This window comes from Callorhinus ursinus, unplaced genomic scaffold (assembly GCF_003265705.2).
Source record: "Callorhinus ursinus isolate GAN/ISIS: 27379988/994484 unplaced genomic scaffold, GSC_fseal_2.0 scaffold33, whole genome shotgun sequence".
NCBI classification, from domain to species: Eukaryota; Metazoa; Chordata; class Mammalia; order Carnivora; family Otariidae; genus Callorhinus; species Callorhinus ursinus.
The window spans coordinates 5631209-5651734 of record NW_027397095.1 but is presented as its reverse complement, the minus strand read 5'-3'; positions in this window follow the sequence as shown (position 1 = coordinate 5651734).

The following is a 20526-nucleotide window of genomic DNA, read 5'->3' as shown; positions in this document are numbered from 1 at the left end:
CACCCACAGAAACAAAATATATTCCCTTCTTCTAATTAGTACTTTATTTTCACTATCTGTATGCCAAGCAGTACTTCTAGGCACTAGTGGTTGAGTAAGCCACTATAAACATCCCAAGAGTTTGAAGATGCTATAGACACAGCCCATTCATAAACAGAAAAAGAGGTAACATCCATTTAATAAACAACTCACAACATATAATCACACCCAAACTATTAATTCTGAAGTTGGTCCATTACATAAAGTAAATCAGTGCCAAAAATTTATTCATACTCTCATATGGCTATTGGACACATTACTTGGTAGCTGGTAAAACTGCAGGCATATTGATGCAATTATCTGTGCAAGTGAGTAAGCAATCCAGTTGTGTATATAATTATGGACAGCATTAATGTTGATAATGATGGGAAAGGTGATCCCATAATGACTGAGCCAGAAAGAGAAAAAGGGTAATTTGATTTGGAAAACATGATGCCACTGAGAGCATCTGTAGGCAACTGATAGCTCATAGATATTCATATGACAGGGGTCACAGGGCAGAGGAAAGGACTTGCCCAGTAAATTTTATTCAGTAAATAGGAAGGGAAGTATATATCTTACACAGATTATAAAATGACAAATATTTAGGATTGAAATTTATGCAGCAGAGAATCTGAATCTGATTATACAGTCTTGTTTTAACATCTCAAAAGATCTCAGCATCATCATATGCCTATGAGTTTCCCCTGAACTATAACTGTGCAGAAATGCTGAGTGATTAAAAGGCTCCTGGATTTCTATTCCTCATGGGAATATATGCACATTACCAGCCTGGGACATCTCTTAAGGCCCTACATTAAAAGAGATGAAGTCACTGAAGTCTGCATAAAAAGTCCTCTATAGAAACACAACTAAGTCTCACCCCAAAAATATCCAGCTTCTCTTATTTACACTACAATGTACTGTTTCCACATGGCCAATCTCCCTCTTTATTTATCTGGCTAGCCATCTTAGCCCTGAGGCTGGATTACTTGCTTGCTTGCTGATTCTTACATCTATTTTATTGTTTAAGAAATAATCATTATTGAACATATACTATGTGGTAGACACTAACGGGTTTGGAATTAACTACATATATATACACATACACACCAGGGTCTACATCCTCAGAACACACACAAATCCAGTGCAAGAGACAGACTGGTAAACATAAAAGAATGTGAGGAGTTTTATTTTGTGTTATCATGGGGCAAAAGAGTAGCCCAGAAGAAAAACATTAATCTAGACTAGGGGAGTCAGAAAAGATTTTCTGGAGGAAATAACATCTGAGACCAGGACAAGTAGAAAGTAGCTAAACAGCAATAGAGGAGTAGACAAAGCAAAACCCTTGCCTTCCTGGATCTTCCATATAGGGAAAGACAAATAATAAAAATAATACATATATATCAGTGTCTAGTGTGAAGAGAAATAGGGCAGAGTGTGGCAACAGCATAATAGGGGTGCACTTTAGACAGATGCTCAAAGAAGGCCTTGCTGAGATACTTTAGTAAACTTGAATGACATGAGGGAGTAAGACATGTGGATATCTGAGGTAGAAATGATCCAGGCCCTGAGGCAAGAGCATGTTTAAAAAGTTCAAGGACTAACAGAAAAAGCAATGTAGCTGAAGCTGAATGTACAAAGAGAGACAGGAAATTAAATCAGAAGGGAAGCCAAAAGCCAGATCACATAGGATTTTGTAGGCTACCGCAAGTTGTTTATTATTTTGGATTTTGCTTGAACCTCGAATATACAGAATTGAATTAATCATAATTCTTCGTTCAGGTTATACTATCACTGCTTTATAAAGTATTCTTTTCATCTGTTTACTTTAGTGTCCTAATAAACATTCATGAACCCACTGCCCAAACCCCAGACTGGAATATTACCTATATTTGTCTATTATACCACCTCCCACGACTCCCTGCAAATAACCACTATCCCATATTTTATGTATATCATTCCCTTCCCTTTTTATTAATTTTATCAAGTATACATGTATTTCTTAAGAGTGTTTTTGTTTTACTTGTTGATTCATTTTACAAAATGAGTATTATATTCTATGCTGTTTTCTGGTTCTTTTTTTTTTCACTCAGTATCGTATTAGTAAGATTTATTCACATTGTTGTGTGTAGGAATAGTTCATTCATTTTCACCAATATAATATCCCATTATGTGAACATTCCACAGATCATTTACTCATTTTCTTATTCATGGCCATTTGAGTGATTCCCCAAATTTTCTTTTATTATATTATGTTAGTCACCATACAGTACATCATTAGTTTCCCCAAATTTTGCTATTACAAACAATGCCACCACAAACAGTCTAATTAGTACATGTCTCCTTAGGTACATGAGCTAAAATTTCTCTTGGAATATACCTAGTATTGATGCTAGGTCATATGTTGTGCAAATGTTCAACTCTACAAAATAATGCCATATTGTTTTTCAAAGCAGTTGTATCATATATTCCCACCAGCAATGTAAAAGAGAGCTCCCATACACATCCTCTCCAACACTTGGTATTTTCAGGCTGCCTAAATTTATCAATCCAGTGGATGTAAAATGGTATCTCATTGTGGTCCCAATCTGTATTTCACTGAGTATAAGTGAAGTTGTATGTCTCCTTATGTTTATCAGACATATATGTTTCCTTTTCTCTGAAATGCCTAGTCCTGTATGTTCACTATATTTTTCTATTGGGATATTTGTCTTTGTCCTGTTTGTAGAATTTCTTTATATAGTCTTATACCAAGACTTTTTTGTTCTATGTGTTACAAATACATACTTTTTTCCAGGTGTGTAACTTGTCTTTCAATTTTGTCAGTATTTATTGATGATCAAAAGATCTTTAATTTATCAATCTTTTATTTTATGGGTTAGGTACTTCATGTTTTATTTTCTTACTCCAAGGTCAGGAAATTAATCACCTATATTTTCTTTTAAGTCTTAAATTTTTTATTTTGGCAGTCAAGTTCTTGATCTTCCTAAAGTTGATTTGTTGTGTTTTTTTAATATGGCATAAGGTAGGTATCAAATTTAATTTTTCCTCATATGTACAGGTTTTTTGGTTTCATTTGTTGAATAGTTCCTCTTTTTCCTTGTGATTTGCCATATCTCCTCTGTTATATGTCAAAGTTCATTACATAGATCTATTACTGAAATCTCTCTTCTATTCCACTGTCAAGATGTCTGCCCTGTCCTGATTCCATACTGCCTTCCTAACTCCCATTTTAGATCATTCCTTCTTGTCCAACATCACCCAAATCAACTACTATTAGCAATCTTTTGTTTGCCAAGTACTAGAACATCCTTCTTTTTATATATTTCTTTATAAAGTGAATAATTTATATACCTCACTGGCAGTACCTGACTAGGTCATGGCAAAATTCCAATTACAGGTTCATATGGCACATGTGTCATGGTAGAAATGTATCTGATTTTCCATGCTTTGTAATTGAAATCTTGGTATGTATGTTCCTCTTTCTCTTTTCCCGTCCTGTCTGTCTTTACCAAGACATCTTGAACAAAGATATAGACAAAGAACAGATAGAGGGATATATTTTGTGTTCTTGAAGTCGAAGTGTAGCAAATCAAACCTTATTTGAATATATACTCAGCTCTCTGCCTAAGGGAATTCTATTGTGAAAGCTTTTATAAGGATCAATCTTTCCTGTACCACTTACCTCACTGACATCATTTGTATATCTGAATTTTCATTTAACATAGTTCTTTTTGTAACAAAGTACTCCTGTAGGAAAAACAAGAGTTGCTCTCAATTAGAATAAATTATTTAATTTTGTTTGGTTTGCTTTGGTGAGGGTCAGAGAAGGAATATAGGGAGCAAGGGAGGTTTAGTCAGGCCCAACCTTAATCTTTCAAAGCTATAGAGAGCTTTGGTGATTACCAAGCCAGACATCATATGTCACTTTGGACTCTTGGAATAGTAGATTTAAAAAAAAAAAAAAGATGTAATGTAAAGAATCATCATTTCAGAGGGATTCACCCAAGGAAAGGTAATCTCAAAATGACTTAAACTTAGGAGAAAACATTCACAATCAAGTGATGGAGAAAACAAACCATTCCAACTGCCACCTCTTTTGAATCTGAAATTTGCCTATTCCTGAATTTCCCATGCACTTACAGTCCTACCTTAGTACCTGTGGCTGGAACTTCTGATACCAATTACTCACCTGAATCCTAGAGTATTATCTGTCATTATACTTGCCAGATATCATACTTGCCACACATCTGACAGTTCAATCCTGTGGATACCTGCCACACACTACTGGCATTTCATTCCATTTTCTAGACCATCTGTTCTCCCCCATTTGCAGTTGACCCTTATGTGGCCTACAGTACTACATCAAAAAGATCCTCCCCTTTTTAATTTTATCACATTTGCCTCTTTTACTTTTTTTTCAGACAAAATAATCCTGCTCATTCTATATGGGAAGAAAAATGACTTTGCCTATAAAATGATGAACTATTTATTTCTTTAGGGAGCAAATGTAAATACATTGCCCTTTACTGTATTCAGAACCACCACCTATAGTTATGCAATGAACAACATATCCATCCATAGAGGCCCTGAATCACTTACCAATACACTTGTGCATTAATGTCCAATGGAACCAGCAAACCTCAGAGAGATCACTGTGAAGATAGTTAGTTCTAATTGGGCGAGGAATTCCAAGGGACCACAAGCCATGAAAACGCAAGATGACTGTGGCCCCCTGGTGCTTAAGTGAATGACATGTTTAAATATAAAGTATCAAAATGGATGATCACAGTAGGAAATTCATTAAGTCTCATTAACTATATTTTGATAAGATCCTTAGAAGAATTAATTAACTTCAAGAGGACCCCAAAATACAACCAAATTTCAACTCCACTTATTAACTAATGTGTGTGGGACCCAGTTGTTCAGGCCATAAGTGGTATGAAATTTTGAAAGTTTATACAATACCGTTAAGAGCCTCTCATTTAATACTCCAGAAGGTAGTCAAAAGGAACAAACTTCCAGTTATAATATAAATAAGTACTAGGGTTGTAATGTAAAACATGATGACTACAGTTAACCCTGCTGTATGATATATAGCAAAGTTGTTAAGAAAATAAATTCTATGAGTTCTCATCACAATTTTTTTCTTTTATTTTGATTTTATCTATGTGAAATGATGGATGTTAGCTGACCCTATTGTGGTAATCACATCACAATATATGTAAAACAAACCATCATGCTATATACCTTAAAGTTACACAGTGATGGATGTCAATTATTTCTCAATAAAACTGGAAAAAAATTCCCTCCAAAAACATCTTCCTTCCACCACCCCCAACTCACATGGCTTTTATTTTCCCCCAAATCCTGTCTCTCCCTAAGTCCTTTATCATATAGCTTGGTTTCACATCCCTGGATAACGTATTCCCTTCCTCCTCAGGTCTTTCTCATATTACTCTTCTTTCTATGCCCACTCTATGACTATGCCTTACAAATGTCTAGGAACCAATCTACCAAAGAGAGTATCCAGGAGGGTAGAAGGCTAAGAGAAAGAGGAAAGTATATGAAAACTCCTATGTTCATAACTTTTTTCTTCATCACACATGAAGTACAATTCAATGCATTTTTTGCGAGAATAACTTGAGCACTGTGTCTGCAAATAGCTGCTGGGCTATTTGACTGGACCTAATTAGGTTAGTGTTGGAAGCAGCAGTCCAAATAACCATCCCTTGACCAAAGACAGTCTAACATTTTATGTATTTCTGTTTTTATTAACATATAATGTATTATTTCCTTCAGGGGTACAGGTCTGTGATTCATCAGTCTTAAACAATTCACAGCGCTCACCATAGCACATACCCTTCCCAATGTCCATCAACCAGCCACCCTACCCTTCCAACCACCCACCCCTCCAGCAACCCTCAGTTTGTTTCCTGAAATTGAGTCCCTTATTGTTTGTCTCCCTCTCTGGTTTCATCTTGTTTCATTTTTCCCTCCTTTCCCCTATGATCCTCTGTCTTGTTTCTCAAATTCCTTATATCAGTGAGATTATATGACGCTTGTCTTTCTCTGATTGACTTATTTCACTTAGCATAATACCCTCTAGTTCCATCCACGTCATTGTAAATGGCAAGATTTTGTTTTTTTGATGGCTGCATAATATTCCATTGTGTATATATACCACTTCTTCTTTATCCATTCATCTGTTGATGGACATCAAGGCTCTTTCCATAGTTTGGCTATTGTGGACATTGCTGCTATAAACATTGGGGTGCACATGCCCTTTCAGGTCACTACAGTTGTATCTTTGGGGTAAATACCCAGTAGTGCAATTGCTGGGTCGTAAGGTAGCTCTATTTTCAACTTTTTGAGGAACCTCCATACTGACTTCCAGAGTGTCTGCACCAGCTTGCATTCCTACCAACAGTGAAGGATAGTTCCCTTTCTCCACATCCTCCCCAACATCTGTCATTTCCTGACTTCTTAATTTTAGCCATTCTGACTGGCATGAGGTGGTATCTCATTGAGGTTTTGATTTCTATTTCCCTGATGACAAGCGATGTTGAGCACCTTTTCATGTGTCCATTGGCCATTTGGATGTCTTCTTTGCAGGAATGTCTGTTCATGTCTTCTGCTCATTTCTTGATTGGATTATCTGTTCTCTGGGTGTTGAGTTTTTTTTTCCTTGTGTTATGTTAATCACCATACATTACATCATTCCATTTTGATGTAGTGTTCCATGATTCATTGTTTGCATATAACACCCAGTGCTCCATGCTGTATGTGCCCTCTTTAAGACCCATCACCAGGCTAAGCCATCCCCCCCAGCCCCCTCCCCTCTAGAACCCTCAGTTTGTTTCTCAGAGTCCATAGTCTCTCATGGTTCATCTTCCCCTCCAATTCCCCCACCTTCATTCTTCGCTTTCTGCTATCTTTTTTTTTTATTTTTTTAAACATATAATGTATTTGTTTCAGAGGTAAATGTCTGTGATTAAACAGTATTACACAATTCACAGCGCTTACCATAACATATACCCTACCCAATGTCTATCACCCAGCCACCCCATCCCTCCCACCCCCCACCACACCAGCAACCCTCAGTTTGTTTCCTGAGATTAAGAAATCCTCATATCAGTGAGGTCATATGATACATGCCTTTCTCTGATTGACTTATTCGCTCAGCATAATACCTTCCAGTTCTATCCACGTTGTTGCAAATGGGAAGATTTCATTCCTATTGATGGCTGCATAATATTCCATTGTATATATATAACACTTCTTCTTTATCCATTCATCTGTCGATGGACGTCTTGGCTCTTTCCATAGTTTGGCTATCGTGGACATTGCTGCTATAAACATCGGGCTGCATGTACCCCTTCGGATCACTACATTTGTATCTTTGGGGTAAATACCAAGTAGTGCAATTGCTGGGTCATAGGGTAGCTCTATTTTCAACTTGTTAAGGAGCCTCCATACTGTTTTCCAGAGTGGCTGCAACAGCTTGCATTCCCACCAACAGTGTAGGAGGGTTCTTCTTTCTCTGCATCCCCACCAACATCTGTCCTTTCCCGACTTGTTAATTTTAGCCATTCTGACTGGTGTGAGGTGGTATCTCATTGAGGTTTTGATTTGGATTTCCCTGATGCCGAGCGATGTTGAGCACTTTTTCATGTGTCTGTTGGCCATTTGGATGTCTTCTTTGGAAAAATGTCTGTTCATGTCTTCTGCCCATTTCTTGATTGGATTATTTGTTCTTTGGGTGTTGAGTTTGATAAGTTCTTTAGAGATTTTAGATACTAGCCCTTTATCTGGTATGTCATTTGCAAATATCTTCTCCCATTCTGTCGGTTATCTCTTGGTTTTGTTGACTGTTTCCTTTGCTGTGCAAAAGCTTTTTATCTTGATGAAGTTCCAATAGTTCACTTTTGCCTTTGCTTCCCTTGCCTTTGGCAATGTTCCTAGGAAGAAGTTGCTGCGGCTGAGGTGGAAGAGGGTGCTGCCTGTGTTCTCCTCTAGGATTTTGATGGACTCCTGTCTCACATTTAGGTCTTTCAACCATTTTGAGTCTATTTTTGTGTGTGGTGTAAGGAAATGGTCCGGTTTCATTCTTCTGAATGTGGCTGTCCAATTTTCCCAACACCATTTTTGAAGAGATTATCTTCATGTGAGACATTAAAGAGAATGTCCATTGGACATTCTTTCCTGCTTTGCTGAAGATTATTTGACCATAGAGTTGAGGGTTCATTTTGGGGCTCTCTATTCTGTTCCATTGATCTATCTGTCTGTTTTTGTGCCAGTACCATACTGTCTTGAGGATTAGAGCTTTGTAATAGAGCTTGAAGTCCAGAATTGTGATGCCACCAACTTTTCTTTTCTTTTTCAACATTCCTCTGGCTATTCACGGTCTTTTCTGGTTCCATACAAATTTAAGGATTATTTGTTCCATTTCTTTGAAAAAAGTGGATGGTAATTTGATAGGGATTGCACTGAATGTGTAGATTGCTCTAGGTAGCACTGACATCTTCACAATATTTGTTCTTCCAATCCATGAGTATGGAACGTTTTTCCATTTTTTGTGTCTTCCTCAATTTCTTTCATGAGTATTTTATAGTTTTCTGAGTACAGATCCTTCGCCTCTTTGGTTAGATTCATTCCCAGGTATTTTATGGTTTGGGGTGCCATTGTAAATGGGATCGACTCCTTAATTTCTCTTTCTTCTGTCTTGTTGGTGTAGAGGAATGCCACTGGTTTCTGTGCATTGATTTTATATCCTGCCACTTTACTGAATTCCTGTATGATTTCTAGCAGTTTTGGGGTGGAGTCTTTTGGGTTTTGCACATAAAGTATCATATCATCTGCAAAGAGTGAGAGTTTGACTTCTTTGCCAATTTGGATGCCTTTGATTTCTTTTTGTTGTCTGATTGCTGTGGCTAGGACTTCTAGTATATTGTTGAATAGCAGTGGTGATAGTGGACATCCTTGCCGTGTTCCTGACCTTAGGGGGGAAGCTCTGTTTTTGCCCATTGACAATGATATTCGCTGTGGGTTTTTCATAGATGGCTTTTATGATATTGAGGTATGTACCCTCTATCCATATACTCTGAAGAGTTTTGATCAAGAAAGGATGGTGTACTTTGTCAAATGCTTTTTCTGCATCTTTTGAGAGGATCATATGGTTCTTGTTCTTTCTTTTATGAATGTACTATATCACATTGATTGATTTGTGGATGTTGAACCAACCTTGCAGCTCAGGGACAAATCCCACTTGGTAGTGGTGAATAATCCTTTCAATATACAGTTGGATCCTATTGGCTACTATTTTGGTGAGAATTTTTGCATCCATGTTCATCAAGGATATTAGTCTGTCATTCTCCTTTTTGAGGGGGTCTTTGTCTGGTTTTGGGATCAAGGTAATGGTGGCCTCATAAAACGGGTTTGGAAGTTTTCCTTCCATTTCCATCTTTTGGAACAGTTTTAGAAGAATAGGTATTCTTTAAATGTTTGGTAGAATTCCCCTGGGAAGCCATCTGGCCCTGGGCTCTTCTTTGTTGGGAGATTTTTGATGACTGCTTCAATTTCCTTAGAGGTTATACGTCTGTTCAGGTTTTCTATTTCTCCCTGGCTCAGTTTTGGTAGTTGATACATCTCTAGGAATGCATCCATTTCTTCCAGATTATCTAATTTGTTGGCATATAGTTGCTTATAATATATTCTTATGATTGTTTGTATTTCTTTGGCGTTGGTTGTGGTCTGTCCTCTTTCATTCATGATTTTGTTTTTTGGGGTCATTTCTCTTTTCTTTTTGATAAGTCTGGTCAGGGGTTTATCAGTCTTGTTAATTCTTTCAAAGAACCAGTTCCTAGTTCTGTTGATCTGTTCTACTGTTCTTTTGGTTTCTATTTCATTGATTTCTGCTCTGATCTTTATTATTTCTCTTCTCCTGCTGGGTTTAGGCTTTATTTTCTCTTCTTTCTCCAGTTCCTTTAGGTATAGGGTTAGGTTGTGTAATTGAGACCTTTCTTGTTTCTTGAGAAAGGCTTGTATTGCTATATACTTTCCACTTGGACTGCCTTTGCTGCATCCCAAAGATTTTGAACAGTTGTGTTTTCATTTTCACTTCTTTCCATGATTTTTTTTTTAATTCTTCTTTCGTTTCCTGGTTGACCCATTCATTCTTCAGTAGGATGCTCTTTAGCATCCATGTTTTTGAGTTCTTTCCAACTTTCCTCTTGTGATTGAGTTTTAGTTTCAAAGCATTATGGTCTGAAAATATGCAGGGAATGATCCCAATCTTTTGGTACCAGTTGAGACCTGATTTGTGACCCATGATGTGATCTATTCTAGAGAATGTTCCATGGGCACTAGAGACGAATGTGTATTCTGTTGCTTTGGGATGGGATGTTCTGAATATATCTGTGAAGTCCATCTGGTCCAGGGTGTCATTTAAAGCTTTTCTTTCCTTGTTGATCTTTTGCTTAGATGATCTGTCCATCTCAGTGAGGGGGGGTGTTAAAGTCCCCTATTTTGTTGTATTATTTTCAATGTGTTTCTTTGATTTTTTTATTAATTGGCTTATATATTTGGCTGCTCCCATGTTAGGGGCATAGATGTTTAAAATTGTTAGATCTTCTTGTTGGACAGACTCTTTAAGTATGATATAGTGTCCTTCCTCATCTCTTATTATAGTCTGGTTTAAAATCTAATTTGTCTGATATAAGGATTGCCACCCCAGGTTTCTTTTTATGTCCATTAGCATCGTAATTTGTTTTCCACCCCCTCACTTTCAATCTGGGGATGTCTTTGGGTCTAAAATGAGTCTCTTGCAGACAGCATATCGATGGGTCTTGTTTTTTTATCCAATCTGATACCCTGTGTCTTTTGATTGGGGCATTTAACCCATTTACATTCAGGGTAACTATTGAAAGATATGAATTTAGTGCCATTGTATTGCCTGTAAGGTGACTGTTACAGTATATTGTTTCTGTTCCTTTCTGGTCTATGTCACTTTTAGGCTCTCTCTTTTTTAGAGGACCCCTTTCAATATGTCTTATAGGGCTGGTTTAGTGTTTGCAAATTCCTTTAGTTTTTGTTTGTCCTGGAAGCTTTTTATCCCTCCTTCTATTGTCAATGACAGCCTAGCTGGATATAGTATTCTTGGCTGCATATTTTTCTCATTTAGTGCTCTGAATATATCATGCCAGTCCTTTGTGTCCTGCCAGGTCTCTGTGGATAGGTGTGTTGCCAATCTAATGTTTCTACATTGTAGGTTACAGATCTTTTATCCCGAGCTGCTTTCAGGATTTTCTCTTTGTCCTTGAGACTCGTAAGTTTTACTATTAGATGTCAGGGTGTTGACCTATTTTTATTGATTTTGAGGGGGGTTTTCTGTGCCTCCTGGATTTTGATGCTTGTTTCCTTCCCCAAATCAGGGAAGCTATCTGCTATAATTTGCTCCAATATACCTTCTGCCCCTCTCTCTCTTTCTTCTTCTTCTGGGATCCCAATTATTCTAATATTGTTTCGTCTTATGGTATCACTTATCTCTCGAATTCTGCCCTTGTGATCCAGTAGTTATTTCTCTCTTTTCCTCAGTTTCTTTATTTTCGATCATTTGGTCTTCTATATCACTAATTCTCTCTTCTTCCTCACTTATCCTAGCAGTTAGAGCCTCCATTTTTATTGCACCTCATTAATAGCCTTTTTGATTTCAACTTGGTTAGATTTTAGTTCTTTTATTTCTCCAGAAAGGGATTCTCTAGTGTCTTCCATGCTTTTTTCAAGCCCAGCTAGTACCTTTATAATTGTCATTGTGAACTCTAGTTCTGACATCTTACTAATGTCCATATTGATTAGGTCCCTGGCAGTCGGTACTGCCTCTTGCTCTTTTTTTTTTTTTTGAGGTGAGTTTTTCTGTCTTGTCATTTTGTCCAGAGGAGAATAGATGAACGAGAGAACAAAACACTAACAGGGTAACAATGACTCCAGAAAAATATACACTAAACAAATCAGAAAAGACCTGAAACCAGGGGGAAAAGAAAGGGAAGGAAAGGAAAAAAAAAAGAATATGATCAGGCTGGTGAATAGATCAGAGCCACACACTAGATTTTGGGTGTATTTTGGTCTGTTAGAAGAAAATGCCTCCCAAAATTAAAAAAAAAAAGAAAAACATATATGTACAAAAATAAGGGTAAATACAATGAAGAGATGAAATATGACTGGAAAGATGAAAATTTAAAAAGATTTTTAAAAAGGAATTAAGATAAGAGGTTTGTTGAAAAAAGAAAGAAAAATTAAGGAAAGAAAAAAGGAGAGATTGTGATCAGGCAGGAGACTAGAAGAAAGCCATACACTAGATTTAAGGTATATTTTGGTCTGTTAGAAGAAACTGTATCCCAAAATTTTAAAGAGAGAAAAACTTATATATATACAAAAAATAAGGTTAAATACAATGAAGGGATAGAATATGATTGTAAACATGAAAATTAAAAAAGATTTTTAAAAAAGGAATTGATAAGATGTTGGTTGAAAAATGAAAGAAGAAAATTTCAAAAAAAAAGAAGTAAAAAAGAAAAATTAAGGAAAATTTAAAAAATTAACTTTGAAAGACTAAAGAATCATGGGAAAAAAGTCATGAATTCTATGTGCTGTATTCCCCTAGCACTGGAGTTTTGCAGTTCTCATTGATCGGTAAACTGGGTCTTGGCTGGATGTCCTTGCTGATCTTCTGGGGGAGGGGCCCATTGCAGTGATTCTCAAATCCTTTCCCAGAGGTGGAATTGTACAGCCCTTGCCAGGGGCCAGGCTAAGTAATTGGCTCGGGCTTGTTCTCAGTAGCTTTTATTCCCTGAACGCTTTCCATACAGCTTTGGAGGATGAGAGTGAAAATGGCGACCTCTCAATCTCCGGTCCCGGAGGAGCCAAGAACTCAGGGCCCCACTCCTCAGTGAGCCCTCAGAGAAAAGCAGTCAATCACTCCTGTCTCCCTGGTCTCTGGCTGCACTCCATGCTCACCGGGCCTGTGACCGAGTGTTTCTATCTCTGGCACACAACCCTGTTTGGAATCTCCAAACCCAGCAGATACCTGTGGTTCACTCCTATGCCACTCCTCCCGTGGGAGGAAGGGGAGTCTCCCTGTATCTGCCACTTATTGGGTTCCTGCTCCAAGAGTAGTGGCCTGACTGTGCTGCGGATCATGGTTTATGGCAACCCCAAGCTGAGAGCCCACTCCTCGGCTCCATCTTTGTGGCCAGCTTCCCTGTTCCAACACCTGGGAGCTCTACTGCACTCAGGCACCCCTGGTCTTTTTGTGATTCCGAGGGTCCTGAGACCACACTGTCCCAGTGAGGGTTCCATGCCCTGCTTAGCCACTGGAGCGACATCCCTCAGTGGAGCAGACTTCTAAAAGTTCTGATTTTGTGCTCCACTGCTCTATCGCTTGCTGGTAGCTGGCTGATGGTGGCTCCCTCCCCCCGCAGTCTAGCTTCTCATATTATTGCCTCATATTTACTTCTTGGCACGTCCTACCTTCAGAAAGTAGTCGCTTTTCTGTTCATAGAATTGCTGCTATTCTTTTCTTTGATCGCCTGTTGATTTTGTAGGTGTTCAGAATGGTTTGATAACTATCTAGCTGAATTCCTGGGACCAGATGAAATTTAGGTCTCTTATTCCTCCACCATCTTTCTCCTCCCCTCCTTTTTATCTCATTTTATGTATTTTGTCTATTTACTCCACAATAACTTTTAAAGAAGTTCAATGATTTTGTATAAGTTTTTATACTATTTAAAAGCATTTAATTATAAAATAAGGAGGTAGTAAATGGCATCAAACACAACAAAAATTTTATTTGAGGGGAAAATGTTGATAACTAAACATACTTCTAAACTCACTACCATGAGAAGGTAGGATGACTCTTGATCTGGACAAATAATTCAAGTCTTGACTTTTTGTATTACAGAATATCAAATTTGCCATCTTTGGTCCTATGGCAGAGATTAATTGTTCCCCCATATCCATTTCCGCTTCCTCCTTTAATATCTCCATGTTTTTGCTGGGCACATGGTGACCCAGAATTAAGATTACATTCCTCAGACCCCCTTGCTGTTAAATGTGGCCATTCAAATGTATTCTGGTCGAAGCATCTATGCAAAAGTAATATAAAGCTTTCAGTAAATGCCCTTAAATGAAGGATGTTTCCTTCTTTCCCTGTTGCCTACTTCCTGCAACCTAGAATGAGGATGCATTGTCTGGAACTAAAGCAGCCACCAGAAATGTGGAATGACCTTGGAAATAAATACTGCACACAACTGAGCAACAAGATGGAAGGATCCTGGGTCTTGAGGCTGTGGAGCATTCTAACAGCTCTGTAACAACTAGCTCCAATGTCTTATATGAGTAAGAAAGAAGCTGTCTTGTTCAAACCCTATAGTTTGAATTCTCTGCCACTGGTAGCCAGACCTAATCCTAAGTAAAACAACTCCCATTAACTAAAACTTATACATCTTGCTTCAACCACCAATACAAAAATCTCTGCAGTTGAGGCACTTGCCAGATATTTCAAGCTTAAATCAATAGCTATCCAGTTCCTGCCAAAAGCCAAGTTAAAGCAACTAATAATCAAGAACTGAATAAAAGACATGCTATTCATTCATTCCTCAAGGTCTCCTATACTATCTACATTCACTTAAGTCACGAGAAAACACTGTAACTTGGCTGCAATTTTAGTTCTCTGATAAAACGTTTTAACTGAAGTATGAGTTAATGATATGGTCTCTCATCTAGAGGAATGGGGATCAAAAGGAACTGTGTATAAAGCCTCATTACAAAGCAGGAGAGTTAGCTGAGTTCCCTGTAGATTTTTTCTATGTTGGCTGGATCAGGATTACCTATAGAACTGACATGTAGGGCAAACACAATTGATTTTCCAAATCAGGGCACTTTAAAGGGTGAAAAATTTACTATTAATACATACATCAGGAAAACAGCATAAACCATAATTATCTCAGGCAAACAAAAATGTATAGTCACCCTGCATGGATAGTTAGCTCTCTTGGCCAAACTGATCAAGTGAGTTTATGTATTTTTTTTTACTAAAGTACCAATGACACTACCTTAAACACTGTTTTAATTCTTACACTGTGACCAAACCATTGGAAACCAAAGCTACCAGGAAAAGTGATCTGGTCAGTCAGCAAAGCTCAAGTTAGATAGATTTAACTGCAATTGTTAAATATAAGAGAATTATTCCAAGGTTGAGAAAAGAGGCTTGCCATATGTATGACTGATGCAGTGTACAGATTTGAACATTTATTATCTCCAACAAGCTATGTAAGTTCATTTAAATACTACATTCATTTAGTTGTTATTCACAAATTCATTCAGAAGTTATTTACTAAGTGCCGGAGTGCATGGGTGGTCAATTCCATGCGGGATAAAACAAGGAAAACAGCTTTTGGTAGCTATACACGTTTATGAAGTAACAATTTCTTCTTTCTTCTTCCCCTTTTCCATTCTGCTCCTCTTCTTTCTTCCTCCTTTTTCCATTCTTCAAACAAGTCCAGTTTGAACTTTTTTTTTTTAATGCTATCTAGCATTAATCTGGTTATGACCACTTACCACCTCTGTCTTCACAGAATAAATATAGGCTTATCAAATATGTTAGATGGGTTATCTGACTTTGGACTTATGCCGCAGTAGGCTGGTGTCCAACTTATCTTCCAGCAGAAGCTCATTGATAGACACTTATGTGCATCTTTCTTCTGATGAATCCATCAACAACAGAAGTAATTTTGTCTATTCTCCTTCCCTATTACCAGCAGCCCTTGTTTTGATCCATACACCTTTGGTAACCATAGTATCTAATACACACCCCTCCTAAGTATTCTGTGTGCATAATGTTTTTAATTGATTCTATACTTAAAATGATCTTTACATAGAGGCCTATAAAACATACTAAGGTGAACACACAATTCAAAGCACCAGTAGTTTATTTAGCCAATATTGATACTAAGTACTAACCAATTTGATAGTTTATAATTCATTATTTGGAAATAGAGACCCTTATAGAGCTCAGGCTCCAGGCCCTCAAGAAGAGAATTTAATGAGTAGTATTGTCTGATGCTTTAACTTTAAAATGTTCTCCCTTCAACCCCAGCCTGTCAAGTTGTTAATGATCATAAACAAATGCTTGAATGCATTCAAAAGATTGTTATTTAAAGCAAAATTATAGTCAATCTTCTGGTAGAGCAAAAAATTTTCTTGAAATGGCAATAATCATCCCCTAATTCATATGTTTTGAAAAAGTTTTATAGACACTGTTTCTGAAAGTTTCACCCTTCCTTCAATTCTGGTCACCACATATTTACTAAGTACTTAGAAAAATCTTCCCTCCCTTTCTCATGTAAGTGGGCAGAGGAAATTTGCCCGCCTTGGGTCAGGGGCCAGTTCCTCAAACAATCCACTATGACCAAGAAGTGGGATTACATTGTACTAACGTGGTGATGCCTGTGGAAACTGTGTAGATGTGGGTGGAGTAAGGAAAAGAATGGAACCTGGAAAAAGGGGGGAAGGGTTCTGAGCATAAAATAATAGGTGTCTACTACAGCATAACATACAAAAGCAGCTGAAAGCACAATGCTTACACCTTTAAGAAACTTCCAATTTCATTTTCACATTCCAAAGATTTTAAAATTTAAAAATCAGAGTAGAAAGAGGTAAGAATCTTGACCTTCAATAAGGAGAATCAAGTTTACACTCTTCTAACTACTGAATAAGATGGCTATTTTCTCAGGGCTTCAGTTGTTCCTCTATCAAAGCAAGGAGGTTAAACTAGATTTTTTTTTAATCTGTCATATTTCCTACCTAAGGAAATTGGACCCTCATCCACCCAATTGCCCAAGCCAGAAATCTAGGAACCACTCTGAATTCTTCCTTTTCCCTTACCCTCTAAATCTAATACCCTTCCCCACCAAAACCTCTGCTCCTAGTCTCCCTCCTCTCCGTATATGGCAATTTTAGTTCCTTCCAGCTGCTCAAACTATAGAATCATCTTTGATTCCTTTCCTTGTCTCACAACTCACATGCAATTATTCAGTAAATTCTATCAACTTTACCTTCAAAATGAATACAGAATCCAACTACTTCACAATACTTTCACTACTGCCACCCAAATCCAAACCACCATCATCTCTAGCCTAAATTATTGAAATGTCCTCCTAAATGATCTTTATGCTTCCTCTCCTGCCCCCTTACAGTCTATTATCAACATAGCAGCCAGAATGATCCTGTTGAAATGTAAGCCATTATATGGCTCTTCTCAAAATCCTCCAAGGGCTTCCCATCTTACTATTTTAAAAACCAAATCTCTTACAGTGGCCCAACATGAGCTTTGCAGAACAGCTCTAATATCATTCCTTAACACTCCCAGCCTCACACATTCTACTCTAGACACACTAGCTTCTCCACTGTTCCTCAAACTACCAAGTACATTCCTGGTTCCTGATACTGTATTTACTTAAAATACTTTCCCCAATAATCATACATGTTGCTCCCTTATTTTCTTCAAGTATCTGTTCAAATGTGACCTTTTCAGGGAGCTTTTCTCTAACCACTCTTTATAAAACAGGAACCCCAAACTCATCCCAGTATTCCCTTCACGTCTTGCCCTGCTTTAGTACAGTCCATCACTCTTATCACCATTGGGCATATTATAGTTTACTTGTTTATTTATTGTATGTATCTTCTCATTAGACTACAGGCTCCATGAAGGCAGAAATTAAATTTGGTCCCTGCTGTATCCTCAGTACCTACAAAAATGCTTGACACAGAGGAGGTACTCGAATATTTGTTGGATGAATGAACAAATCCAGTTCATCAGCAATTCTTGTCAATTTTCTATCTCTAAAATATATGCCCAATTGGTTTCTTTTTCTCCATCCCACTGTTGCTACCTAAGTTTAAACCCATATCATTCTCATCTGGATCTATTCAGTCGTCCTCTACCTGGTCTTCCACCTCCATTCTCAGTCCCACCCCCTACATTTTTCACAGAGTGCTCTTCTAACAATGTATATCAAATCACATTCTCTCCTACATAAAACTCTCCAATGGCTTACCAGTGCTTTTAGGATCAAATTTAAACTCCTTCAAAGCCCTACATGATCTAGTTTCTGCCAAAATTACCAACCTCATTTTATATCACTATTTTCAATGTTTAAATGTTTCCATTCCTTAGAAATAACCATCTTAGTGCTTTGCACGTGCTGTTTGTTCTGCCAGGATATCTTCTCTCCTGCCTCTCTTGTTTCCGTTTGTCATCTTTTCAAGAAATATCTTCAACTTCTTATATAAGCAAGACTCTTTTCATCATTGTCTCACAAAAAAGTCTTCCTTTTCTTCTTAGAATGTATTACATTTTATAATAATATTTATATTTTTACTTAATGCCTGCCTGCCCAGCTTTTCTAAGTTCTGTGAGGTCCTTGTTTGGAACTCATTTGTTTTGTTCACCACCAAATATCTAATGTTTAGCAAAGTGTTTAGAATATATTGAATAAATAAACATGAAATGTTTTTATCTAAACCTATGAAATTTAAGTCTATGTTATTTGCTAATGTATATAACTAAGTTTCTTATAAGGTTTCCAGTTTTGATGTTCAGCTCTAGATAATATCTTACAAACCTAAAGGAACTATAACTTTCTTATTCAACCCTGCTCTTTGCAGGTAAAGACCTTTCTGGGAAATAAAGTGCAGTATTGGGAGTAAAAAGCAGTCAAACTCTTAACTCTTCAGTCAGGGCCACTTTTGGGATGGAGGAAAATATGGAAAACATTTTATGGAGTTCTTGTCTATATAAACAATTTGATTTAAAAATGGATTATAAACTATTAGGACTTTATTAAAACAAAAAGCTTCTGCACAACAAAGGAAACAATCAACAAAACTAAATGGCAACCTACAGAATGGGAGATATATCTGCAAATGACATATTTGACAAAGGATTAGTATCCAAAATCTGCAAAGAACTTATAAAACTCAGCACCCCAAAAACGAATAATCCAATTTTAAAAATGGGTAGAAGACATGAATAGACATTTTTCTCAAGAATACATTCAGATGGCCAACAGAGAAATAAAAAGATGCTCAACATCACTCATCATCAGGTAAATGCAAATCAAAACCACAATGAGATATCACCTCACACCTGTCAGCCTGGCTAAAATCAACAACACAAGAAACAACAGGTGCTGGCAAGGATGTGGAGAAAGGGGAACCCTCTTACACTGTTGGTGGGAATGCAAACTGGTGTGGCAAGGAAAACAGTGTGGAGGTTCCTCAAAAAGTTAAAAATAGAACAGCAATTACACTACTAGGTATTTACCCACAGGATACAAAAATACTGATTTGAAAGGATCCATTCACCCTGATGTTCATAGCAGCATTATCTACAATAGCCAAATTATGGAAAGAGTCCAAATACCCATAGATTGATGAATGGATAGAGAAGAAGCATATACATATACAGTGGAATATTAGCCATAAGAAAGAAATCCTGCCATCTGCAATGACATGGATGGAGCTAGAGAATATTATGCTAAGCAAAATAGGTCAAAGAAAGACAAATACCATATCATTTCACTTATCTGAGGAATTTAAGAAACAAAACAAATGAGCAAAGGGGGAAAAAGGAGAGGCAAACCAAGAAACAGACTCTTAACTATAGAAAATAAACTGGTGGTTACTGGAGGGGAGGTGGGCAGGGAGGGGAGGGGGGAAGAGGATGAGTTAAATGGTGATGGGGTTAAGGAGGGTATTTGTGATGAGCACCAGGTGTTGTGTGTAAGCACTAAATTCTACACCTGAAACTAATATTACACTTTATGTTAACTAACTGGAAGTTAAATAAAAACATAAAAAAATGGATTAAAAAATTAATGTGTCCATGTGAACTATAGTAACTTATCAATGAAGATTTAGAATGATGGGTAGAAAATAGGTACTTATATATTTGTCTCTTGTCTAATTTATGCACATGAAGATTCTTCTTAATGTTTGGGCTCCATCTCTTCATGTGCTTTATTGCCAAATATGACATTCTTGGCTAACTTCATATTGGCTACCATGAGAAAAACATAGCAATACTATTATTATTCACAGTGCCATGGCTCTTCAGAATGTCCTTGTAGATATTCTTGCCTCTACAGTTCCTTTATACTATCTATTTAATGGTGATTACATCATTATTCACGATGCTGTTTCATCCATGGCCCACTCCCCATTAATGTTGGCTTCCAATTACTCCTTCAGAAATTGTTATTGTGTTTTATTCATAAAGACCACAAATGGAAAGCTTGCCCAGGGTATGTACTAAAATGCGAATGATGATTTGTCTCCTGGTTATGTTAAAATTTTACCATTTGAGGTTTTATAGCATAAATACAGAACAACATATCTTCCAACCACATCTTCTTTTGACTACTTTAGGCCGCCATTATTGCATTCCTA